The sequence below is a fragment of the Tachysurus vachellii genome, chromosome 2 (assembly GCF_030014155.1).
Source record: "Tachysurus vachellii isolate PV-2020 chromosome 2, HZAU_Pvac_v1, whole genome shotgun sequence".
Lineage (NCBI taxonomy): Eukaryota > Metazoa > Chordata > Actinopteri > Siluriformes > Bagridae > Tachysurus > Tachysurus vachellii.
The window spans coordinates 23,197,638-23,222,483 of NC_083461.1; the positions used below are offsets into that span (position 1 = coordinate 23,197,638).

Genomic DNA, 24,846 nt, shown 5'->3' on the forward strand with positions numbered 1-24,846 from the left:
CATACTACAGTAGCAGTGCATTTACAGTATACTGCATATATACACACAAAACACTCATGTCCACTTTATTAGGAACACGTGTAAATCTGCAAAATCCATGACAATAAACTCTAATCAGCCGACCATGTAGCATCGGCAGTATGTGTGTGTGAGCGAGTCAGCGAATGTGCCACGATATTATTTACATCTGACAACATCAACACTGACATATAGATTATTTTCATTAGTAATATTAGTTTTATTGTCATCGAAGAGACAATATGATCGAGATAAAATGTATTGGTCAATCATAACAGTTTCATTGTTGACCTATTGTTAGATATTAGGTTTCAGCTTCCCAGTAGCCCTTTAAGCCTTTAATTTCCCCCAAGCAGCTACCGGTGTCCACGTGTAATCACATCATCTGTAGCATTGAGAGCATTCAGTACAAACTGCTGACTGAGACCGACCTTGAACCCGCCCCTCCTTCACAAACGCGTTAGCCCCGCCCACCCTGTATGAATAATTCATGAGCGTACAGTCATTATGGGCAGAGCTTAACGTGTCCGTGTGTATAGCTGTATTTTTATTTATTTTCAGTTTTATTAATGGATCGTTTGTGGAACGCAGTAAAAAACGATTCTGACCTACTGGAGAAGAAATATCTTAGTGTAGTCAGAACCGAAAACGATAAATACAGCAAAGAGGACGTTAGAAGTACCAGTGCACCAAGGACAAATAGGAAGTAAAAAAAAACTACTGCTATTGGTATTATTATTATGATTATTAGTATTATAATAACACGAGAAAGGTAGGTGATCTGGACCATCATTACGCACGCACGCGCGCGCGTCTGAGCCACTGACAGCGTGGGTCGACAATATGGCATGAAAGCAAAACGCGATTCTGTGACACGCTGAGATTTTGCAGTGATCCTGAGGACACTATTCAGCTTTCACCGGCTGATCTGAGCATCTGACGCGTTTATTCCAGGTGAGTTTATTCCTCAGAGCTCCTATCCAGGATGATGCAGTCTGATCAATTCACGTTATTTATTCATGTGAGTTAAAAGTGTTGTTGTTGTTAGAGATGACAATGTCGAACCCTGGGTTTAGGTGTCTGATCCAAAGGACAGGTGAATGATGGACTCCTGGAAACACATCTAACACGTCCAACCGTTTCCTTCCCTGTACACCGTCTGATGACAGTCATATTTTACACCAGACATTAAACATTAAACAGCACGTGCGACTTATTTAGGACAGCAAAATAATTCTTTCATTTGGGTCATATTTAATAACCAAGCTTTTGGCACTGAGTTATGCATGAAACCCAAGCAGTAAGAGAATGCAGATTATTCAGATCACTGGTGTGTGTGAGCTGTGATGCACATCTGAGTACATTATTTTGATTCTTGTTCCCCTCCATACCAATAAGTAGCCATGTAACCATGAACCATGTGAAAGAGAAAAAAAAACCTGGTTAAATGTGCTGCAGTTGTGTGTAAGTCATGTTGATATCAGCTGACAGGCAAGGTTTAAGTACTGGTATCATTATCAGAAAAGAAAAAGAGGTTCTGTGCAAACGTTAACAATAAGAATATAATCTTAATCAAGTTTTCTTCTTCCACTAGCATTCTCTCTCTATAACACACACACACACACATACAGTACACACACATACATACAGTACACACACACACATACACACAAACATACACATACATATACACACACATACATACACACAAATACAGTACACACATATACATACACACATACACACACACATATACATACACACACACATATACATACACACACACATATACATACACACACACATACACACAAACATACACATACATACACACACACAGACACATACATACATACACAAACACATACATACACACACATACACAGACACACATACACACACATACATATATACACACACACATCGTCCATTGTCATAATTATTAATGCAGATAATTAATGACAATTGAATTTTTTTCTTTTCTTTTTTTTTACTAAATGCTACACACCAATAGCATTATATAATCTGTCGGTGTAGTGTAATGTACAGCTGTTATTGTTGTCTTTTAAGCTTTATCTATTAACACGAGTGAGGCTAGGCCTAGTTTCCATGCTTATTCAATCAAAGAGACAGGAAGTGCACAGGAACTGGTGCAAGGTGATAACACACACTTATTTTGGAGACGCGTAGCTAATGACTGGCCCGTTTTTTTGTGCCATTTTGTCAGTTATTTAATACAGGACATGCTGCCGATTGTTTAGAAATGGTTTCTCCATCACTGGTGTTTTGAATATTAAAATGTCGATTTTGCTAATGGCACAACAGTCGTTTTAAGTGTGTATTAGTGAATTGTTTGGACTAGCTTTGATGTGGCAGTCTCGGTTGGATTGCTTCTCTTTCGACAGCCGACTGCTGTTCTCAAAGATGCATGTTTCCTGTCTCTCGCTGTTTTATTTTTCCTGCCTCTGCATCATATTTTAGTCGTCTCCCTCCCACTACCTTCATCTGCATCAAACTAAATGTTATCAAAAGGGAAAAAATGGTCAGAAAATGGGAGTAGTGGAGGCAGAGGTGGGCTGCTGCCAAATCACATTTTTTTTTTTAGATGTATTGGAAATGGAAGCTGAAATAAACCGCCAATCAGGGCCCACACTCTGGGGGCTCTTCAGCTTTTTATATGCTCGGGTATATGAGCTGATTTTGAAAGACAGGGTGCAAATATGTGTTGATGTGTTTTTCGATGGCTTTGCTTTTAGCGAGAATGTGATGGAAGGAGCAATCTAAATTGCTTTGCCACTCGCTACACTATCTTTTCTATAACTTCTACTTAAATAATTTGCTCTTTATAAAAGTCACTGTGACTGAAAAACACTAAAAATGTTCCAATAGAGTGCATTCAGAAGGCATTCATTTACATTATTTTTTATTTTGTTACATTGCAGCCTTATTTAAAAATGGGTTAAATCAATATTTTTCTCACCAGACTTGCCAGAAAACCCCTTTGCATAAACAAAATCAATTTAAACCTAAAACCTCATTTACAGGAGTTTTTTGAGTCTTTGTTGACATGTTTTGGAAAGACACACCTTGTTCATTTAAAGGCCCAAAGCCAAAAATCGCATGTCAGAGCACAAAAAAAAAGACAAAAACAAGTTGAATGGAAATGATTGTGAAACTCAGTCTTTGCAGGAGAGTTACTGTGTACTGTAAATGTGTAAATGATGGCACACACAAAGCAGGGTAAGGAAATAACATTTACAGTTAGGCTGTTCATTCATTCATTTTCTACCGCTTATCCGAACTACCTCGGGTCACGGGGAGCCTGTGCCTATCTCAGGCGTCATCGGGCATCAAGGCAGGATACACCCTGGACGGAGTGCCAACCCATCGCAGGGCACACACACACTCTCATTCACTCACGCAATCACACACTACGGACAATTTTCCAGAGATGCCAGTCAACCTACCATGCATGTCTTTGGACCAGGGGAGGAAACCGGAGTACCCGGAGGAAACCCCCGAGGCATGGGGAGAACATGCAAACTCCACACACACAAGGTGGAGGCGGGAATCGAACCCCGACCCTGGAGGTGTGAGGAGAACGTGCTAACCACTAAGCCACCGTGCCCCCCAGTTAGGCTGTTGCATGTTCTAATTATTCTCATTAGTTGATTGAATTCTCATTAGTGATTACAGATCTCAAAAAAATAAAAAATCCCAGAAGTCTGAATCTAAACATGCTACAAATAAGCTTACTTTTGCACATCAAATGTAATGCAGGTTGTGTAAAGCCTTCGAAAAAATCGGTTACAGAATCTGGAATTGAATTAGGTCTTAAATCTGGATTGTAATCCGCTGTGGAATTAGGTGTGGTATCTGGAGTGGAATCAGATCTTAAACAAAGTAAAATAAAAGAGATCCTGTATGAATGAATGAATTCATACCATAGTGGATTTATTTTGCCTACAATTGGCAGAAACATGGTTCCAAATATTTTCCTTCAAATTTAGATTACTTTAATTTTGTTTATTGAATTGTTGCCAAAGAAACAATGTCATTAAACACACTGCAGGTGATTTCACTGACACTGTCTAATATTTTGTACTTCTCGGTAGCCGTAAATTGCAGATAAAAGCTGAGATAGACTTTCGACATTCACTGTAAATTTCACCAAGGTTTCTTGGCAAATGTCTCGAAATTAAATTGCTATTACATTCACACAACATCAAACAGTCAAATAATGATATGTACAAAAAATAGAACCAAATGAAGTATGAAATTGTGAATATTGACTGGCTGAATCTGGCCTGTTGGCTGTATAAAGGTTTATCAGTTCTCAGAGATGGACTGGGGTGAGATCAGTCCAGGTTTACAGGTGAGATTGAGGAACATTTCTGACCCTCCAATGTTAGTGAAAACCTGTTCACTTTATTTTCACTCTGATTTTCATCACAAATATTTTCCACAGGGCAGAGTTGTCCATACTTATTCAGGAAGGGCTGGTGCATGTTTTCATTCTAACAAAGCAGAAGACCTGATTCTAGTGAAAGCCAAGATCAACTAAATAGGTGGAATCAGGTGTGGAATCAGGTGTTGAATCGGGAGTGGAATCAGGTGTGGAATCAAGTGTTCAATCAGGAGTGGAATCAGGTGTTGATTAGGGTATTAAATCTGGAGTGGAATCAGGTGTTGAATCTGGAGTGGAATAAGAAGTGGTATCAGGTGTGGAATCAGGTTTTGAATCTAGAGTGGAATAAGAAGTGGTTTCAGGTGTGAAATCAGGTGTTGAAACAGGTGTAGAAGTAGATGTTGAATCTGGAGTGGAATCATGTGTTGAATCTGGAGTGGAATAAGAAGTGGCATCAGGTATGAAATCAGGTGTTGAATCAGGTGTTGAATCTGGAGTGAAATCAGGTGTGGAATCAGGTGTTAAATCTGGATTGGAATCAGGTGTGGGTTCTGGAGTGGAATAAGAATTGGTATAGGGTGTGGAATCAGGTGTTGAATCTGGAGTGGAATAAGAAGTTGTTTCAGGTGTGAAATCAGGTGTTGAATCAGGTGTTCTCTAATAAATTGTTAAACTCATACTAATAAATTCTGATCATATCTCCCATAAATAATCCATCAAACAATTTACAAATACATTTGTTTGTATCCAGCTTGATAAATGAGGCCCAGTGACAATAAGGTAGCCTTTTCTGTCATTTTATTTGCATGTTTTTATCTTATTTTTAATTTAGTGGGTAACTAATAACTCCAGTGACAAACATGCCTCATTTGATTAATTCAATTCAATGTAATTCAATATATAGTATAGTATAGTGTAGTGTATTATAGTGCTTTTAACAATAGACATTGTCTCAAAGCAGATTTAACAAAAAAAAATACAATTTTGAATAAAAATGACAAAGTTTATTTTTGCCTAATGATACACAAAAGAATCTAATGAAGGCCAGACCTGGCTTGTATTACCTATTTAGATATGAAACAGAGTTCAGCCACCTTTGTGCGAGATTTCTGATGTTGTTACTCTTTTCTTCGAATTTGCATGAAGTCAAACAGACTGAACTTTATTTTGACGCCCACTTTGTTGCATCATGAGCGCTCCGAGAGCTACTGCGGAGGAAGCAAATGTTTTTAATGGAGTCTAAACTCAAAAAGACCAGTTTAATCGCAACATGCTGGTTGTACATCACCTTTTGAATAGATATTCTGAAGATGTTCTCATATGAAAAGCAATCTTGTGGTACAAAGAGAACGGAGACAAAGCGATGAAATGGGAGAGAGGAGGCCAAGAAAATAGAGATGTAAATAGAGAGGAAAAGAATGCACAAAAAAAATGCACAAAAAAGTTAAAGAAGGTAATGTTCCCACTTCACAGCTCCAAGATCTCTGAGATCAAGATATTGTCTGTGTGGAGCTTTGAATTTTCTCGCATATTAAAAACTTATCGTATGCGGATTGGCTACACTTGAAAATTTCAAATTCTGTGCAATAATCATTCAGTAACAATCCATTCTTTGTTAACACAAACACAACATAACTTAGGTATTTTTTTGTCTTTAATTTACAAAGATACAATGCAGCCTGTGAGTAAATGAGTTTTGCTCTTTTTTAATTTATGCAGCGCATTGGATTGGAAATATAATATTAAAAAGTGCATAATTTCAGCTTGAATTGATGCTATTTGCTGCTTTTATCCTTTTCTCTTTGCAATCAACATGTATTTGTACTGCATAAAGCGTGTAAGAAATAAAGGGGCAAAATATCATAACTGAAATAAAATGACTATTGTTTATTAATTGTTCTTTGCAGATTATTACTTCTTGCCGCTTACAACTACCAGACATAGCAGATTTTTGACTTCTAATGGCTATAATACACTGAGTTTAGGTTTCTGCTTTTTTTTAAGCGATTAGTTGTAAAGAACCTTCCTATTTCTGGTGTCCACTTTGTTTTTGAGTCATGCATGCTTGTGCAAATGTGAGTCATGAGCAGTTCCTATTTTAATGCCAGACGTTCCTTTTTTATTCACTTTGGTACATGTTGTTCTTTTTTCTGCTTCATAAATCCATTGGTTTGTCAGTAGTTTACTTGTATCTTGTGTACAAGTTTTTCATCCCAGCATGACCCATCATTAACAAATTCATAAAAATTTATGCTAAAGGTTTCTGGTGCTAATCTGTTGGTTGGCGCTGTATTTGTTTGGTTTCTGTGGGAAATTTGTGGTTGTGTGCTGCTTCGGGTTACATGGAGAAATTCTTACGGTTAATATAACGAGCTGTTAAACAATTTTATTGCAAAATAAATGTTGGACGGCGTTAAAGATAACATGTTGATAATAAAGCTTAACGTACAAATAGTCCTGGTAGGATTTTTTAAATAATTTACAATAAATGAATAAATCCAACGTCCATTTTCATTCTTAAGAGGCTGTAGCTCTGATTAGTTCTTTCCTCATTGTTTATATTTTCAGCATTAAATGTATATTTTTAATATGTATTTTGCTCCAAAATTATTGCTATTACTTTTGGTAAAATGGGTTACAAATTTTTTTCAAAAATCTTTAACTGAAGTAAAGTTATGGCACCCTAGCATTTAGTACAGGAGTTATTAAAAAAATATTAATTGGTTTATTAAAAAAAATATAAATTGTGTTGTGAGTGGGGGGCACGGTGGCTTAGTGGTTAGCACGTTCGCCTCACACCTCCAGGGTCGGGGTTCGATTCCCGCCTCCGCCTTGTGTGTGTGGAGTTTGCATGTTCTCCCCGTGCCTCGGGGGTTTCCTCCGGGTACCCCGGTTTCCTCCCCCGGTCCAAAGACATGCATGGTAGGTTGATTGGCATCTCTGGAAAATTGTCCGTAGTGTGTGATTGCGTGAGTGAATGAGAGTGTGTGTGTGCCCTGCGATGGGTTGGCACTCCATCCAGGGCGTATCCTGCCTTGATGCCCGATGACGCCTGAGATAGGCACAGGCTCCCCGTGACCCGAGGTAGTTCGGATAAGCGGTAGAAGATGAGTGAGTGAGAGAGTGAGTGTTGTGAGTCCTAGGTTGATATTATCCTAGGTTTGTGACCTAGTGAACCAGCGTTGATGTATTCACTGATAGAGACTTTGAAGATTCTCTTCTTTAGCTGAGCACATGGATATTTAGAGTGGTTCAGGCAAGCGCACTGGGATGAAAAAAAAAAAGCTTCGATTTTGTGACAGGTTTGTGACAGGTTTTAGTTGCTGGAAGATCCAAACATGACTTCAGTCCTAACATCATGACAGAATTCAGTGTCAGGCAGAATTTAATTTAAAACCTTGATACTTAAGAAATTCATAATGAGATGTATCCTAACCAGAGGTGGGTAGAGTTGCCAAAAATTGTACTCAAGTAAAAGTACTGTTACTTCAGAATAATATGACTCAAGTAAAAGTAAAAAGTAGACATCCAAATAATTACTTGAATAAGAGTAAAAAAGTACTTGGTGAAAAAACTACTCAAGTACTGAGTAACTGTTGAGTAACGTCTGATTTATTTTTTAACACGACAACAATCAGACAGACAAAAATACAAAATAATTTTTAGGCAAAGTATGGCTCATCCAATCAATAAAATAAATTAAAATTAATTACAAAATAGCTTAAATTAAAATAATTCAGGTAAATTCAAGTACTTAATAAATAAAATAATAATAAAAAAAATAAATATGCACAAGTAACACAAATTTCCAAACCTTTATACTTTTACCAGGCAGAACTAGAACGAGGCAGCCCATAAATTCTCATAAACTGTGTGTGTGTGTCTCCAGTGACAGAACAACAGAAGGAAACACACACACATTTCAGTTCTTTTGTGTTGTGATTGTTGCACATTTGATGCCTTGATGAAAGTGCAATAATAATGAAATACATCTCTACTCCTTTAATTAATTTCAGGAAGCCTCTAGTGCTTTCCTTAGTTTCAGGTAAGCTAAAGCTTCTGGTTGCAAAGCTGTTTTTGTTTCTCAAAATATCTTCCTTCATGTTCATCAGAACAAAGAAATTTATACAGGTCTGTAACAACATGAGAGTGAGTAAATGATGACAGAATTTTCATTTTGAGTGAACTATCCCTTTAAATATGTGTGTTCGGCGCTGTAAGAAACGACACGTCTGATGTCATCTGTTTGTCGGCTCTTGCGGCGCTGAGTAAAGTTGAGCACATAAAAAAAAACTTGAAACAGCTGAACTCGACAAAACTGCTGTGTTGCTAACTAACGCGTCCCGCCGCTGAGATTGAGTATGGTAACGTGACGAGACTGCACAACTACATTTGATTGGTGAAACACAGTAACGTGGTAGAGCCTTAGCGGAAGTTTCTCTCTCTGTCAAAATAAAACATTAAAATTGATGCGTAGAATACCAAAGAGGTCAAAAGAAAAGTAACGAGATCATTGTAGCCTAATGTAGCGGAGTAAGAGTACAGTTTCTTCTTCACAAATCTACTCAAGTAAAAGTAAAAAGTATATGATTCAAAACTACTCCTAGAAGTATAATTTTTTCAAAAACTTACTCAAGTAAATGTAACGGAGTAAATGTAACTCATTACTACCCACCTCTGATACTAACAAGGTTGCCATGACCTTCAACATACTCATACTTGGGTTGTTTTTTTTGTTCAACCAACTATTATTATGCCAAACCCAACTTGAGTGTTTGTTGCCAAAAAGCTCTAGTAGTTCTTACCTTCAAAGTAGATGCTCCATAAAGATGGTAGATTGTAATTGTAGATTTAGAAACAGGGTCCAGTGGATTCCACTGAGGTTCTTTCACTAAAACTTTGGTGAACAATGTCTTCATGGCCCTTGTTTGTGGACAGAGCAGTGACATGCTGATACAGGTTCATTTCCAATGAAAAGAAAGTGAAATGTTAAAGCAAACAAAGACATAGTAAAGAAAAAAAACTATATGTAAACTACTTGTATTCCATGCAGTGACATGACTTCAAGTTTGTCTTATGATATTCTTTAATAACCAGGCCAGTCCTACTTTATAAATACAGTCTTTATTATTATTAGGTATATGTAGATCCATATAATCATTGTGAAAGGTGCATGCCATAGTTATGTTTTCCTTCATCCATAGCATTCATAGATTTAAAAACTATGATACTGGTAACAAATTGAATGCTCTTGCATTTGGGTTTTTCTAGAATTGGCAGAGTGAAACGAAATTACATTTCTTTTTTTACAGCAAGTAGCACACACACACACACACCCACACACACACACACACACACACACACACACACACACATTATTTTCCCTTTAAAATCCTGCTTTTCTTCATTCTTTAGTACCAACTGTTCAGTAATAGTTCTTCCCATGCAATTCAATTACTAGTCCATTCAATTATGAAATCCATTTTCCCAGTCACAGCGCTTATTACCTTCTTTGATATTCCTGTGAAATGTCTGTATGCCCTTTTCAGGTATTCCGTTTGCATGTTTTTACGTTTTAGGAGCTCTTAATGTTTCATTTGATGTGAGGAAGAGGGTTGTGTCTGTGTCATGTGGTGAGGAGGAACCATAATCTCATACGGTTGCCCTCAAGCCACTCAAGCGCCCTTAAAACGAGAGAGGCCAGCATGTCAGCATTATTCTGCAGGTAGGTGGAATGTGCGTTTTGAAATTGCAGATAGATGACACACAGTCAGGCATCACCTAATGAGCTATTAATTGATCTCCTGCTGAAATCCCCCACAGGACTGAAGTGTTGGAAGGGTAGAAAGAGAGATATGGGTATGTCATGCGAGCGATCTATTAGATCTATTAGTCTTTTATAACTAGACCATACATAATTAAAGCCAGAGCTCACAAAATAAATATTATATAAAATGTTTCCATCCGCTGTACAATATGTATATACGGCTTTATTTGGGATTGACCCATTATTTAGTAATAGAATGTGTTTTCTATTGATTTTATTGTTGTGGTGAATTCTCTTACATCATTTAGGTACACTATACCATACACATACACCATTTTAAAACCATGGGCTGTTATAATCTCCACTTTTCCGTGAAGTTGAGGGGATTTGTGCTCATTCAGCCACACAAGCTTTAGTGAGATTGGGCACTGATGTGAGAAGTGAGAAGGCTTATTCCACTCAGAATTCCAGTTCAGGCAGTCAGTCCACACGAGTATGGTCTTGAGAACCTGTAGGAAACATACTGCTCATAGGCATTGTAGGTGTGAAACAGACAGCAACAAAACCAGATGTTGTTGTAAACATGTGGGTATATGACACACAGCACAGGTGGGATTCACTCCCACAGATACAGAGCCCAATGGCTTGGCAAGCCATCATCTTAACCCCTTGGTCACCTCATCTGAGGCGTTTTGTTTTGTTTTTGTTTTGTTTTGTATGTCTTTCAACAAAGATTATGAAAAGAAGGTTTTTTTTGTGCATAAAGAAATGCACTTAATGAAAACCGGATGCATGTCTTGAGGCATGCGGTGTCTACCCATGTACAGTGAATGGAGCAGATGGCCCAAAGTTCACAGAGAATGGGACAATTCCATAGTCGAGCTGACCTAATCAATTCCTTGGGTTGCTAGGTTCTGAACATGCCCTAATCAGTCTAGCATGGGAACTTTTTTCTTTCTACAGGAGACATCTAACCATTCCAGCTAAAGCATGGTCTTGGCTCGTGTCGGGTCATTGGCCATAACTCGTCTAGACTTAAGACCCCGTGCTCAGCTGTAACATCTGTAGTATTTGCATTTTAGCAAAACATCTCCTGGCAGCAGTGGGATTTGCACCCACAGCTCCAAAGAGACTGGAAGTATAATCACGCACCCCTTTGGCAAATTGGCCACACTACCCATGGTTGGGCTTTTTGGAAGGTCTGTAAGGTCAGGAAAGATACTTGCACTCACAGCCAACGATAACATCTGCACTATGTACGCTTCCTTCTAATTTTCTAATCAGCATGAAAATATAACCAATCAACTCTAACTATGCATGCAGAGGGCCACTTTGTCTAAAGGTTTCATCCTATGAAACACAGATTATGAAAAGAAGGGTTTTTTCTGGTGTGATTGAAGCTTGCAGATGTGGCAAAAATCACATAGTCAATCCCATAGTTAAGCAGATCCAAAGCACTCCTTTGGCAGCTAGGTTCCACTATGTACAGAGTGCCCAGATTCAACCTGCATGGATTAGCAGTCCATAATCGTAACCTCTTATTCACCCAGGTCAGCCAAATGACCTTAAATCTTAGTTACATCACAAAGCATGCTGGATTTGCACTTCAATGCCTTAACCTCTTGGATACCTCGTACGCTGCCAACACATATTATGAAGTGAAGTTTTTTCTTTTGCTGAGCAAACTAGATGGCTGCTTCTCTTGCTCATTGTATCTATGTTCTGAGGAATGTGCTGTGCTGTCATAGAAAGGAAGGGAGCGGTTAAGGTGAGATAGCACAGATTTCACAGACAATAGGACAATTCCTTAGTTGAGCAGACCTAATCCAATCCTTTGTTCTAGAGAGTTCTATGACTACTTCTATGACGTTCTAGATAGGATTATGACATGCTCTATTCAGACTAGCCAGGCAACTTTCTTTTTTCTATAAGAGATATCTAACCATTTCCAGATCTAAGGTGGGGCCTTTGCTCATTATAGGTCATTGGCCACGATTCATTTAGACTTAAGACTCTGTGGATACCTGCCACTTCTTCTAAAGGAACTCTCCTGCTTTTGACCAAAAAGCCCATCTGGCAGCACTGGGATTCAAACCTACATCGCCAAAGAGACAGTATCCTTAATCCAGCATCTTAGATTACTTGGACATTTTACTGAGGTAGGACCAGAGGCCCTTATCCTCAAGTTCAAGACTGCAGCCTTTTACTATAGGTCAACACATTGGGTGGGGGTTTGATTCCTGACTCTGCCATTTGTGTGGAGGTTGCATGTTCTTTCCATGCCTTGGGGTTTCATCCATGTATTCTGGTTTCCTCGGATAATCCAAAGACGTTTACGGCATTGAGCAGATGCGATTATCCAGAGCATCTTACCTTATTTCATACAAGTAACAAGTAAGGGTTAAGGGCCTTGTTCAGGAGCCCAGCAGTGGTAGCTTGGTGGACCTGGGATTCAAACTCACGACCAAAGATGTGCACTGTAAGCTGATTGGCATCTCTGTGTTTGTGATTGTGTGTGAACTCTTCCTTGTGTCCCTTGAGTATCCCTGGACAGGCTCCAGGTTCCTCACAAGCCAGTAGGGTAAATGTTATAAAGAATGCATGCATGGATGGATGGATGGAATTAAGTGTATAAGTATCTCATTTCACGAAGACTCAAGTAAAGCATAAATACCTCTAAATAATACAAAGTGGGGGGCACGGTGGCTACTGGTTAGCACGTTCGCCTCACACCTCCAGGGTTGGGGGTTCGAGTCCCGCCTCCGCCTTGTGTGTGTGGAGTTTGCATGTTCTCCCCGTGCCTCGGGGGTTTCCTCCGGGTACTCCGGTTTCCTCCCCCGGTCCAAAGACATGCATGGTAGGTTGATTGGCATCTCTGGAAAATTGTCCGTAGTGTGTGATTGCGTGAGTGAATGAGAGTGTGTGTGTGCCCTGCGATGGGTTGGCACTCCGTCCAGGGTGTACCCTGCCTTGATGCCCGATGATGCCTGAGATAGGCACAGGCTCCCCGTGACCCGAGGTAGTTCGGATAAGCGGTAGAAAGTGAGTGAGTGAGTGAGTGAGTGAGAGAGTAATACAAAGTGCAATTGCTCAAGTATTTTCCACCACTAATTTGATAACAGCTATCATCTCAGTGCTACGTCATGCTTGAGATCGCTGCACACTGAATCAGTTTATCTGTTTTATAGATAGTTTTAGTGATGGTGCCTGACTGATCTCATTGGTATAATAATCCCTGCATCGGAAAAGGGACTTTTAGCCTATAGGCATTTGGTGTCAACGTGCCATGTGTACAGGAGAGTGTTGGAGGGCTTATTTGGAGTAAAATGGTGCTGCGTTTGCTTTCAGGTTAGCATTCTTATCCACCCACAGAGCTCGACTGCTTTCAGACAGTCTGAGTCACTCAAATCGACTGCTTCAAACCCATTTAGCACACACTTACTCTTGATTTAATGTAATAAACAATGCACTTACTCTTCAATACATATTAGAATTAAAAGCTTTGTTTGTTGATGTGCTTGTGTTTGGATTAAACTTTTGATATTAATTACAGTCTATCACAATAAATAAATCTACACAGGGGATCTAGGGTCCCTGGTTCAATCTTAAGCCTGTTCTACTGTCAATGTGCAGTTTTGCACTTTCTCCGCGTGTCAATATGAGTTTTCTGTGGGTTCCTGTACCTTATAAATCCAGTATGTAGGCATTGAGAGTCTCTCCTTGCTTAGTTAGATGGATTGGAATTAAAGTAAATGTAATTGTTTATTTATTTGAATTAATGAAAACAGTTCAGTTTTGACAATTTAAATTATATGGGTAATAGAAATATTAAATAGAGAGATCGCTGGCATGATGAATCTGATGCATTATTTTAATGCACATTTATGCGTTTGGGGTCATCTTATATATAGGATTATATAGGATTATATAGGAAGATATATATATATATATATATAGAGCTGTAGATCCCTGCATTAGTGGCTTCACCAACATCAGCATCTCTGACATTTAACATTACACTTAAGTTTGCTTCTCGCTCAGTCTTCATTTTGACATGACACAACATACCCTGCACCACTTCACTTCTTTTACTTGTCACTCTAAACCCAGTGCACTGAAACTTTAACATCATACAGAAGCAGAGTCAATAAACCAGTGAAAAAAAGGTTCTCAACATGAACCAGCTTGTCTTGTGTGTGGTTTATCCAGTCTCATGCATTCTCATGTACTGTAAATTATATCACATACAGTAAGAGAACTCAATGAACCAGACACTACCGTAGCCAAAAAATTAGAAATACTCTTATTCATAGCTGTAAACTATTAATAGTTAAGCAATAAAACGAATCTGTTGCCATTCAGTCCTATGAGGAATTTAGTAACTTGATTTTAGTTGCCCTCTACTGACCATCTGCTCTTTTTTAGAAGAGCACTGCCATTGTTTTTATCTCCAGTTTACACATTTCAGTTCGCAGTTAGTCTATTTTTGGCTTGCACAGTATCTCTTCATGAAGTTAAGTGTCAGGCAGCCAATAGAGGAAGGTTAGAGGATACAGAGAGCAATGGCCCATGAGCTGCTAATTGATCTCCTGCTAAATTCTCCATGAGAGAGTGATAGGAGAGTCGAGAGAGAATAAGAAAGAGAACATATTATCCTGGTGGTCTCTCATATGAAAGATCTGAGAGAACCTGACTCTGATAATTTCATTGTTCTGTATCTGGTCTAGGAGGAGTTCAGTTGAACTTTCATCAAAGCGTCATGCTGAAGGAGTGAAATAGTTTCTGTTATAATGAGAGAATCAGCTTATAGGTGTAGTGTATTGTCTGAGTGAATGATGTAAGAGATGCTTGAAGTTATTTGAAATATATCACTTACCTTGTTTGGTGGTGCATCTATTACAGACACTAATGACTGAATTACATCTGAATTGCAACAGATGTATGGAAACCTTGCCTTCGTCGTCCAGCGAAGGTTGTGAAGGCTCTGTATGTTCTGTTCAGATTAACTGCTCAGTAGAGGGGCGTTTAGTGCTTGTCAAGTCGGCTCATTTATCTGAGTATTTATGGCTTACTGTGTTTACTGCTGTAAACTTTCAGGTTCCAGAGGACAAAGGAGCTGATAGAGAAGCTCTCAACCCTCATCTTTGGTCCTTGACACTACTTATGCTGAGATGACAGTAGAATTAAATTAGCTGCTGAATGGAGCTCTACAGAGATCTTGCTTTCAAATGGAGCAGACTACAAGGTCTGTTTCTGTACACCAGTGATCCCAATAAAGACAATTTTTTGCTGTGCATTTACCTCAAACCGTTGATTTGTTAAGGGAAGGGATAGGAATTGCTTTTTACCAGTACACTGTTGTTCAATTTTGCCCACTCACTTTATTTTCCCTCTCTTGGATAAACGTACAGAGAATTTTAGTGGCTGAAGGTCCAACTATTATCTGCTTATGAACAACTTTTTCTGGAATTTTTCTATGAATATACAGTATAGCCCCTAGTATTCTAAAGAAAAACAGAAATACCTATGCAACACTACAAATTACATGATAATTAAATGACATGACAAATACATTCAATGATCAACATGGACTCAACAAAAACAACTAAAAATACAGCGGTGGTTCTAGACCAATTTATTTGCAGGGTGAGGTGGAGGAGTGTGGGGTATTCAACCTGGAACAAAAACTGTGTTCAGTAAATGTTAAATGTTAATTTAATTGCAAGGTTGAGAGCGTTAAGCTTTTTGTGTGTGATTACATAGTTGAATAGACCAGTAGTTTTGAATGCTCAATACTGAATGAATACTGAATGTCGTACCAGGTTGCAGTGAAGCTTCTTCTCCTGTCTCCTTGGAAATATAATTTGCCTGAATTGGTGGGTCTTTTACTTAATTTCTAAAATCCTTAGATAAAGACAAACTAATATAAGGCACATATAGCAATCAAGAAAGACTTTACAGAGAACATGAGTACTGTAAATCATAACACTACACATCACAAACCCGATGGTCACAGTGTTTGTGGACGTCTATTCTGTCCGCATCTCCTGCTCTGCCTGCACAAGATGTCACTCAGAGCATTAACTTAATACCATTGGGAGCTTGCTCATTTGCGTTGTGGTAGCCTTTGCGTTCACATTTCACGACTATTTACCGAAACCGAGACGAACCGGCTCAAGCTAATCGGCATTAACGCAAGCAAATTGTTACCCATTTACGCTAGTAGCTATAACAACTTAATTATAATTAAGTAGTCAACAACATCTTTGCAGTGAACCTGGTAGTCTTAGCTTGTAAAAATTACAAGCACAATTCACACAAATTTATGCTCACCGTCTAGCTTTTTGACTTATTTTGTGTTACAGGGCCTTGCCCACCCCGTAGAATCACCTGTATAGAAGATACATCTTGTAGAAAGAGATAATTCAGTTTGGAAAGTGGAATCTGTACCAGGTAGCAGTTATGTGACAGACTTTATGTGTCGGACCACCCAGAGACTGTTCAATTCTGGAATGTTTAATTTCCTCTGACTGAATGAAAATGTGATTCTATCTTTATATACACTTTGGGTCTTTCATCAGTGAGAGTAATTAAAAGGCTTGAGGTAGCCTCTTTGCTGTTGCTATCTATAGATTTAACTCGCTTGTTAAGCTACAGTCAAATGTGCTCAGATTTGGCAGTGTGGCGTATCTCAAACTCTATTGGTTGAAGTCGGTCGTACACTTCAAAACCATGGAAATCCACCAACATACAGAATCAGATCAGAGCTTAGATGCTGGTAAACAAGTTCTGTTTTCATGACGGGTGTTGCCAAGTATTCATTATTTTGGTAGCCAGACTTTCAGTTAGTCAGGATGCTGAAATATCCACTAGTGTGTAGTTTTCCAGAAACCAAATATTAGTGCATTAATTAATTCAATTTTTCAATTCAATTTATTTGTATAGCACTTATAACAATTCCCATAGCCTCAAAGCAGCTTTACAGAAGTATGGAAACAGAAGAGAGAGAAAAATGAAATAAATATATAATAATAATAAGAAGAAGAAAAAATAAGGAAAAAAAATAAATAAATTCATATGTATAATTTTATATACTATATATCTATCCCTAATTACAAATTTTCTAGCCAGGTTCTCCTTTAAAAATAATATATGGCTATTAATTATAACCAGAGAGTTTTTCAAGCTTATTAAACTCGTCATTTAAATGTTAGTCTACTTTATTTATAAGATGACTTGTGGTTGAACTACTGAGGTTTGGATTAAACCCATTAAATCTGTGGATTAAATCCATCTGTGATTTGTCGGATAGGTTAATAATGAACGCATATCAACTCAATAAATATAAACTCAATATATAATATAACTGAAATTAAAATTGAAAATGAAAATTTGAAAACCCACTGACTAAGAAACCCTTGGGTTATTGTTAGGTTATCAGGTAGAAATATCACTTTTTGTCTCCTGATTAGTTTTAAATCGTCTTTAAAATACGACGAGAAAAGCCGCTCATATCAACATATTGTGTTCACTCATTTCTACAGCTTTCTAACAGTAACAGCAACATCCCAGCTTTTCTTCTAGAAGTTAAGATACAAACAGATCAATCAATAATAATTTTTTTCCCTTCTTGCATTTTAACTGTGAGTGCTGTTTTGGATTATTTGTGCCTGTAGTATTTTGAGCCTGTGAGAATCCATTTTAATGACTAATTTGATGTCTGGAAAATAACCAGTCATCATTTATTGTGGTTTGAAGATCCTTCAGGGTGACATGGTGATGCAGCAAAACAGCTCCAAGATCCCTGGTTTGATCCTTCCAGTTTTTTCCTGGAAAGAAATACTCGTGTCCAGTGATGGCGACAAAATGAAATTCATCATAAGCTTAATTTTGTGCAAATGTCCCTAGAATTGGCGTTATCCAGTCAGAAATATCTTCAGACTAACATTTAAAGTATGTTTAGTTGCATTTCTTTACCATCTGCCTCATTTTTTTCTACCCAACAGGTTGGCAGTAGCGGAGAGTGTGTGTGATAGTCGACTAGTCAGTGCAATCCCTTGTCGTGAATCTGACTTATGAGGTAGGATGCAAACTGTAGGGCTTTTTAACAGTGAATAGTCAAAAGTATTGGGACAGTCAACAAAAAAAATAAGAGGGCAACAAGACATGTCAGAACAACCACAGGCACAGGGCACAAGTACTAGATCATTCCAAATAAAATTCACAAAACAACAGCCACAGAAAACTATGTATTTCAGGGCTAGACAGACGCAAAGCAAGGAACCCAAACATATTCAACAAAAAACTGGATAATCACAGTAACAGTTTTAATAACGTCATGCAATGATTTAAAGTCGAGTGGAATTGTGGAACCGAGAGCTCCTGAGGAACTAACAGCTCAGCATCATTTCTGACTTCATTACAGACTCAACACTAATTCCTTCCTGCCGAAGTGTTCAAATTGTTCATTTGGTACAATTATCCTGTTTTATCAAGGTGTTAGCTTTGTAACACAAAGCATTTTTTATTAATGTAATTATTTCACACAAGAACAAGTCCGATTGACAAAGTCGGTCATAACTTATCTTTAGTCACCAGCTAGGGGATCGCCAGACAATAAACTTGTCTTAACTATCAAGACAAAAAGCTCTCTGGGAAAGTCCCTGTGGAAGCTCATCATAAAAGATGTGTTTGTGTGTGTGTGTGTATGTGTGTGTGTGTATGTGTGTGTGTGTGTGTGTGTGTGTAGACACTACAGAGTAGGCTTAATGCTTGCTTCTTCAACATTTAAGCTTTGGGTTGAGTTTTGAAGGGTGTCTTTGTCCAACTGTGACATTCCGTCTTATTCTTCATCTCTGTCTTTTTCCCACATGGAGTATAAAGAATACATTCATGAGTTTATAAGTTATAATGCCTTGTGGCTTGTGAATTTGCCCCAGGCAAGCGGAGCCTATTTCATCGTCATTTGCCTTGCAAATTTGCGTGTGTGTGTGTTGCAAGTCTACTCCACTGTAAACCTGATGTCAGGGCTGATGTCAAAACACACACTGAAATTCCTCTCAGTGAAAAGAAAAACAATGGAACGTTCTAGATTAATAATATACTGAGACTGCAGGATTTGTTTTACTATTCCGCACTCATCCTTACAGCAAATCAAATGTCCGCAGGTACAGTACACAATTGACATGACTTCAACTTCCAATGTGGTTTTCTTTTGTTAGTCAAAATCAGCATTGTGTTCATAGGAAAATGTCCAGATTGGTTTGAGTAACCAAGAAGGATTTAGTAACTTAAATATGCTTGTGGTAAGCAAAAAAAAACATCTTGAAGTAGAGGAACTACAACCACAGAAGACACATAGGGTTCTCCTCCTGACAGCCAAGAACTCTCTGTTTCCAGTCTTTCACTGTCAAAAAATGTAAAAGATTAAATGTGATGATCATATGTGTAAATCTGGGTAAGAAGGTCCATCTGCACAACAGGACCAATCCGTTAGTTATTACAGCAGGGAATCAAGTTGTCTAGTGATTGTGTTGTGTTGTGCCTCAAAGTCTGATTTAAATATTTTATAAGGGGGTATAAACACATTTGTCTTGTACCTCATAGTTTCAGGTTTCCTCCAGGTTCTCTGGTTTCCTCCCCCACTTCAAAGACATATGCTGTAGGCTGAATGTAGGATTTATAGTGTGTGCGTTTGTGCCCTCTGATGGAGCAGTGGTAGCTCAGTGGTTAAGGTATTGGGCTACTGATTGGATGGTTTTGAGTTTGACTTCCAGGGCCACCAACTGGGCTGCCACTCCTGGGCCCCTGAGCAAGGCCCTTAACTCTTGGTTGCTCAGCTGTATAAATTATGTTTTAATTCTAAAACAAAATCTAACTTTTTGTACATAATGTAGATTAACCTAAACCTTAGGTTACTGAAGAAACTTGGGACAGTTTGTCAGTGATCTATAACAGAAGATACCACTTGGCAGACTCGCTTATCCAAAGAGAGACATTTAATCTTATACATCTAAGCAATGGAGGGCTGAGGGCCTTTCTTAGGGGCCCAGAAGTAGCAGCTTGGTGGACCTGGGATTTGAACTCACAACCTTCCAATTGGTAGACCAACACCTTAAACACTAGGCTACCTACCACAGTGGGAGTGGTGATGCTGAATTATTATATTATATGTGTGTATTATTATGAAGTCCATCTAAGAGTAAGCCTGTGATGTGAGAAAAGTTTACAGAAAAGCGGTGTATTGCTATGATTTGATTACTTTCTGTCTTTTTAACGCAGTATAAGTTGCCGGCAACTGAGTCACTGGTGACATCTCTTCAAGTGTGGATTAGAGGAGCTTTAATTCCTTTGATTTTGGTGCTGTGCAATTGATCATGGCACTGGTTTTCCAGGAAGACGTGACTCAAAGTAGCCTTTTGTCTTTGTTCTGCATGGCTGCGCTTTCGTTCACTTTTTAATCATCCCCGTCTCTCTCTCTCTCTCTCTCTCTCTCTCTCTCTCTCTCTCTCTCTCTCTCTCTCTCTCTCTCTCTCTTTCTCCTTTCTTTTCTTTTCTTCTCTCGTCTGTTGTGATGACTGGATGTTTGGGTGGCTTTGGTGAGAAATGACTCAGTGCAGTATGGGTGAACACAGATGATGATGTCTGTCACATGTTCCTGAAACACCTCCATTACTCCACATGAGGCATGATTTTTTGATCTTTGATTTGTGTGTGTGTGTGCTTTTCCCCTCCTCTGTATCTTCCCACACACTTCTCTACTGTATTTCTTCTAGATAGAAGAAGGATCATTTGATCATTTGATCATTCTACTGGTGACAAAGATTTTGTCTGATGAGCGAATTATAATCAGGCTCTCCATCGTGGTCGCCGGTCTTCCGGGAGCCGATAATATCAAACTTTCACTCTCAAGCCACAACATCGCGTCAATTATACGCATGTTGGCAGCATTGCTCGATTCCTGCGATCTCTGACGGTTTGAATCAAGTCAAATTGGATCCATAGTGTGCGAGTAAGTAAGTAAATGATTAAAAACACGAACAAACTGAGTCGAGAAAAATAGGTACGAAGCCTGTTTGGATTCTCAGACTACCTCACCTAGCACAGCTGAGTTCTCGAATCTGATTGGTCAGAAGGTGTCCATTCAGTTTCTATGACAGTGGCTCAGATTTCTAGAGACTTCTGACTGATATTAAACAGAAAAAAAATGTTAGCAAAGTAAAATTTGTATAACATACAATCCTTTATGTGGTGAAGTCTGTTGTTTTAAACACTTTTGGAAGGAGTCTCCAGCGTTAGAACATGTCAATTGTAGCATTTTCAATTTTCTTAGCTGCGTTTTTGTCTTATTAACTTCAAGAGAGAGGAAACTATTGAAATGAAGGAAATAATAGACTACAGTAGGTCAATTACTGATTATTTACCCATAAAAGCACACCTCATAGTGGTGTATTGCTAACAATAAGGCAGCGAAATGACCAAACCCACTCAAGCCTGCTATTATCTATTATATAGTCTATAAATTTCAGCATGCAGGATATAATAATACACTGCATGTAAAAAAAAAAAGAAATAATAATAATATATATATATATATATATATATATATATATATATATATATATATATATATATATAAATGATTTCTAGAAATTGTGAGAAATAATAGAAAAATTTAAGAACGAGGCGACGGAGCAGGAGGGATGAGTGAGGCGAAAACTAATGTGCAGTGACAGATTTGGCTCAGCAGGCAGGCAGGAATTGTGGTTGGTGTGAATATAATAGAGATTTATAATAACCATTCATAGCTTCATAAGCTCTGATTTGCAATATGAATGCAGTTAGGGATCAGGATTGCACCATTCAACATCAGCTGTCCTCTTGGTTAAATTTAATCTGATCAAGTCTGGCTGGACTGCAGAGGAAAAGGCGACATAATGTGTAGTGACAGCACTGCCTGAGACACACACACACACACACACACACTGTCCTAAGACAGTGTTTGGCTAATGGAGTGGAAGTGTAAGCCCATTAAACCCAGTCCCTTTAGAGAAAGAGATCGAGAAAGAGAGAGAGAGAGAGAGAGAGAGAGAGAGAGAGAGAGAGAGAGGATGGAACAATGGGAGTCTTAATGACTTGGTCTTTTACCACTATTAATACTATATACTGAGCAAGACCCTGTGTTCTGTCAGACACACACACACACACACACTCATGCACTGAGCTGTGACAGGAAGGTTGGTGACAGGGCGATAAGACTGCAGGAGGACGTGTGTGTGTGTGTGTGTGTGTGTGTGAGAGAGAGAGAGAGATAGAGAGAGAGATGAAGAGAGAGAGAGAGAGGCAGAGAGAGAGAGACAGAGAGATAGAGAGAGACAGATAGAGAGAGAGACAGAGAGAGAGAGACAGATAGAGAGAGAGAGATATGTTGCTGACTTCACTCTCAGAATGACAGCAGGTGTTTAGGATCAATGCATAAACCCACAGACACCGAACCCATATTTGCACATACTTTCACAGGTACATGACCTGCCACACAAAGATTAGTCCCTCACTGATGACTGAGACAAGGCCTTTGTGTAAAACTTCAACAGCACACACACACACACACACACACACACGTCCTCAAATGATCTGTAAGATCACACACTGGAAGCCAGTCAGTGCTGTAGCTCTCAGCAGTCAGAGGGCAGCTGTGGAACCACTCACTGTAGACTAATTTGCTCCTGGGCAACAGAATCAACGCTGCACATGAAAGGAACCTCAGTGGCTTTGTCCGTCAAATCCTCTTCCTTGCATTCTCTTTATTTTAACCATTCTCCATATTCCACTTGTTTCTCAAATCGTCCGTTATTGCACGTTCATGGGACTCGATAGTAACGATAAGATCTTTAACGCTGAATACGATCAAACTATAGTATTATACTGAAATGTTCTTATTTGTCCACAGACACAAAGGTGATTTTATCACCAACATCATCATTTGTTCGCAACACTGTGACCGAACGTTCAAGTTCACTTCCTGTTAAACCTGTTCCATAACATCACATATTTAGATCTTTATTTTCAGTAAATATTGCATTTCAAAACTAGGGCAGATTAATGGATAACACGGGTGATGATTATTTAGGAAATCAGACATGAGGAGAAGCTTTTCATTTCTTTACTGCACCTCATCAGTTCCTTTCCTGAATTCCCTTTCATGCTTTTCAGCTCTCTGAAGAAACGGCGTGAGGAACAGAAACAAGAGGACAAGATGAATGCAGAGCAAACATTTTTCCAAAAGAAGACTTTCTTTCTTTAAGAAGACATTTTTAAATTGAGCATTGCGCTAAAATAAATGAGACTTCTATATAGGATTCTTGTATTGTTGATCTGGAAGCCTCCAAGTTCTTGTTTTATTTTGACACAGAGTTAATAAGGAATCAATAAGGAATCAAGTAGGAATCATCCTCTTGCGTCTGTTCCCTCTAATTAGTCTCATTAGGTGTGAAGTGGTGGAGAAATCAGTAGCCCTGGATTTCCAGAACAACATGTCCAGGCTAAAAGAATATCTTTCGCAGTCGTCTGGCCTGGACACGCAGGTTCACTTGTCCAGCTCTGTTTATTCCCACTGCATTATAGACATCACCCGAGGTACGAGCTGGAACTCAGTGGGGATCGTTTAGACCAGATGAATTATTCGGCTTGCATGACTGACTGATTTTGTACCGCGAGCTTGCTGCAATGCTGAAAGAGAGACGAAACAGATCAAAGACATTATATAACTACATTTCTAGTAGAACACTCAGACAACCTACAGTACATTTAAACACAGGCCAAATACAAGGCACTGCTTTTTATGTGTGATGCAAAGAGAGAACATAGAAAATTCCAGAAATGTTAGTCAAGTGCTTTAATAACATGCTTACATCAGAAGAGATCAAGTTTACGTTCCGTTCCAGAATATCCCTCAGTAGGCTGCTCCGTAGCTTAACCAGCATACTGTATTTTCCGCACTATATGGCGCACTGGATTATAAGGCGCAGTCTCAATTACGGGGTCTATTTCTGTACTTAACCCATACATTAAGCGCACCGTATTATAAGGCGCATGCTAAAACATACGTTCTACAAAAAAAAGGGTAACCGAAGCAAAACAGTGAGTTTAGTTGAACTTTATTCTACTATTTAACAATACACACATATTATTTTTTAATCTTTTAATTTTTTACTGATAGCCTGTAGTTTGAATTGTGCCTCGTAAGCAAGTCTTTTCACTGGTGCCATTTTCGGGGGTCCTTAGAAAAACAAACGGTGTTTTGCTGGTAAGCGTACATACTGTACGTATTAAGTAATGTTCTCTGATTGGTTTATCGCTGCCAGCGTACGTAGTGTACGTATTACATCCCTGTGTCAGCGGGAAATGGTCCGACAGTCAATCAAGCGGAGTGCTTACCAAAGTCGCACAACAACATTTTTACAGATTTTTGGAACTCAGTGCACACATAAGGCGCACCGGATTATCCGGTTAAAATTTTTATCTTAAATTAAAATTTAAGGCTCTTAGGTGCGCCTTATAGTGCGGAAAATACGGTACACAGAGAAAACCCGAAAGCACACACCCGAAAAAAATCACACTCTCAAGCCTCTGCATTTTCATGTTACATTTTCAT

At 38.7% G+C, this 24,846-nt stretch overlaps 1 protein-coding gene across 4 annotated transcripts in view; it reads left to right on the top strand.

Moving 5' to 3' along the window:
- Positions 1-552: 552 nt before the first annotated feature.
- tanc2b (tetratricopeptide repeat, ankyrin repeat and coiled-coil containing 2b) overlaps positions 553-24,846 on the top strand; it is a 159,735-nt gene continuing 135,441 nt past the window's right edge. For 3 of the 4 annotated variants that reach the window (XM_060863869.1, XM_060863872.1, XM_060863873.1), the window contains exon 1: positions 553-972. The gene's annotated coding sequence lies outside the window, so the exon portion shown is untranslated. Of the gene's footprint in view, positions 973-10,005; positions 10,152-24,846 lie in introns of all 4 variants that reach the window. The other variant, XM_060863870.1, reaches the window with a different exon arrangement.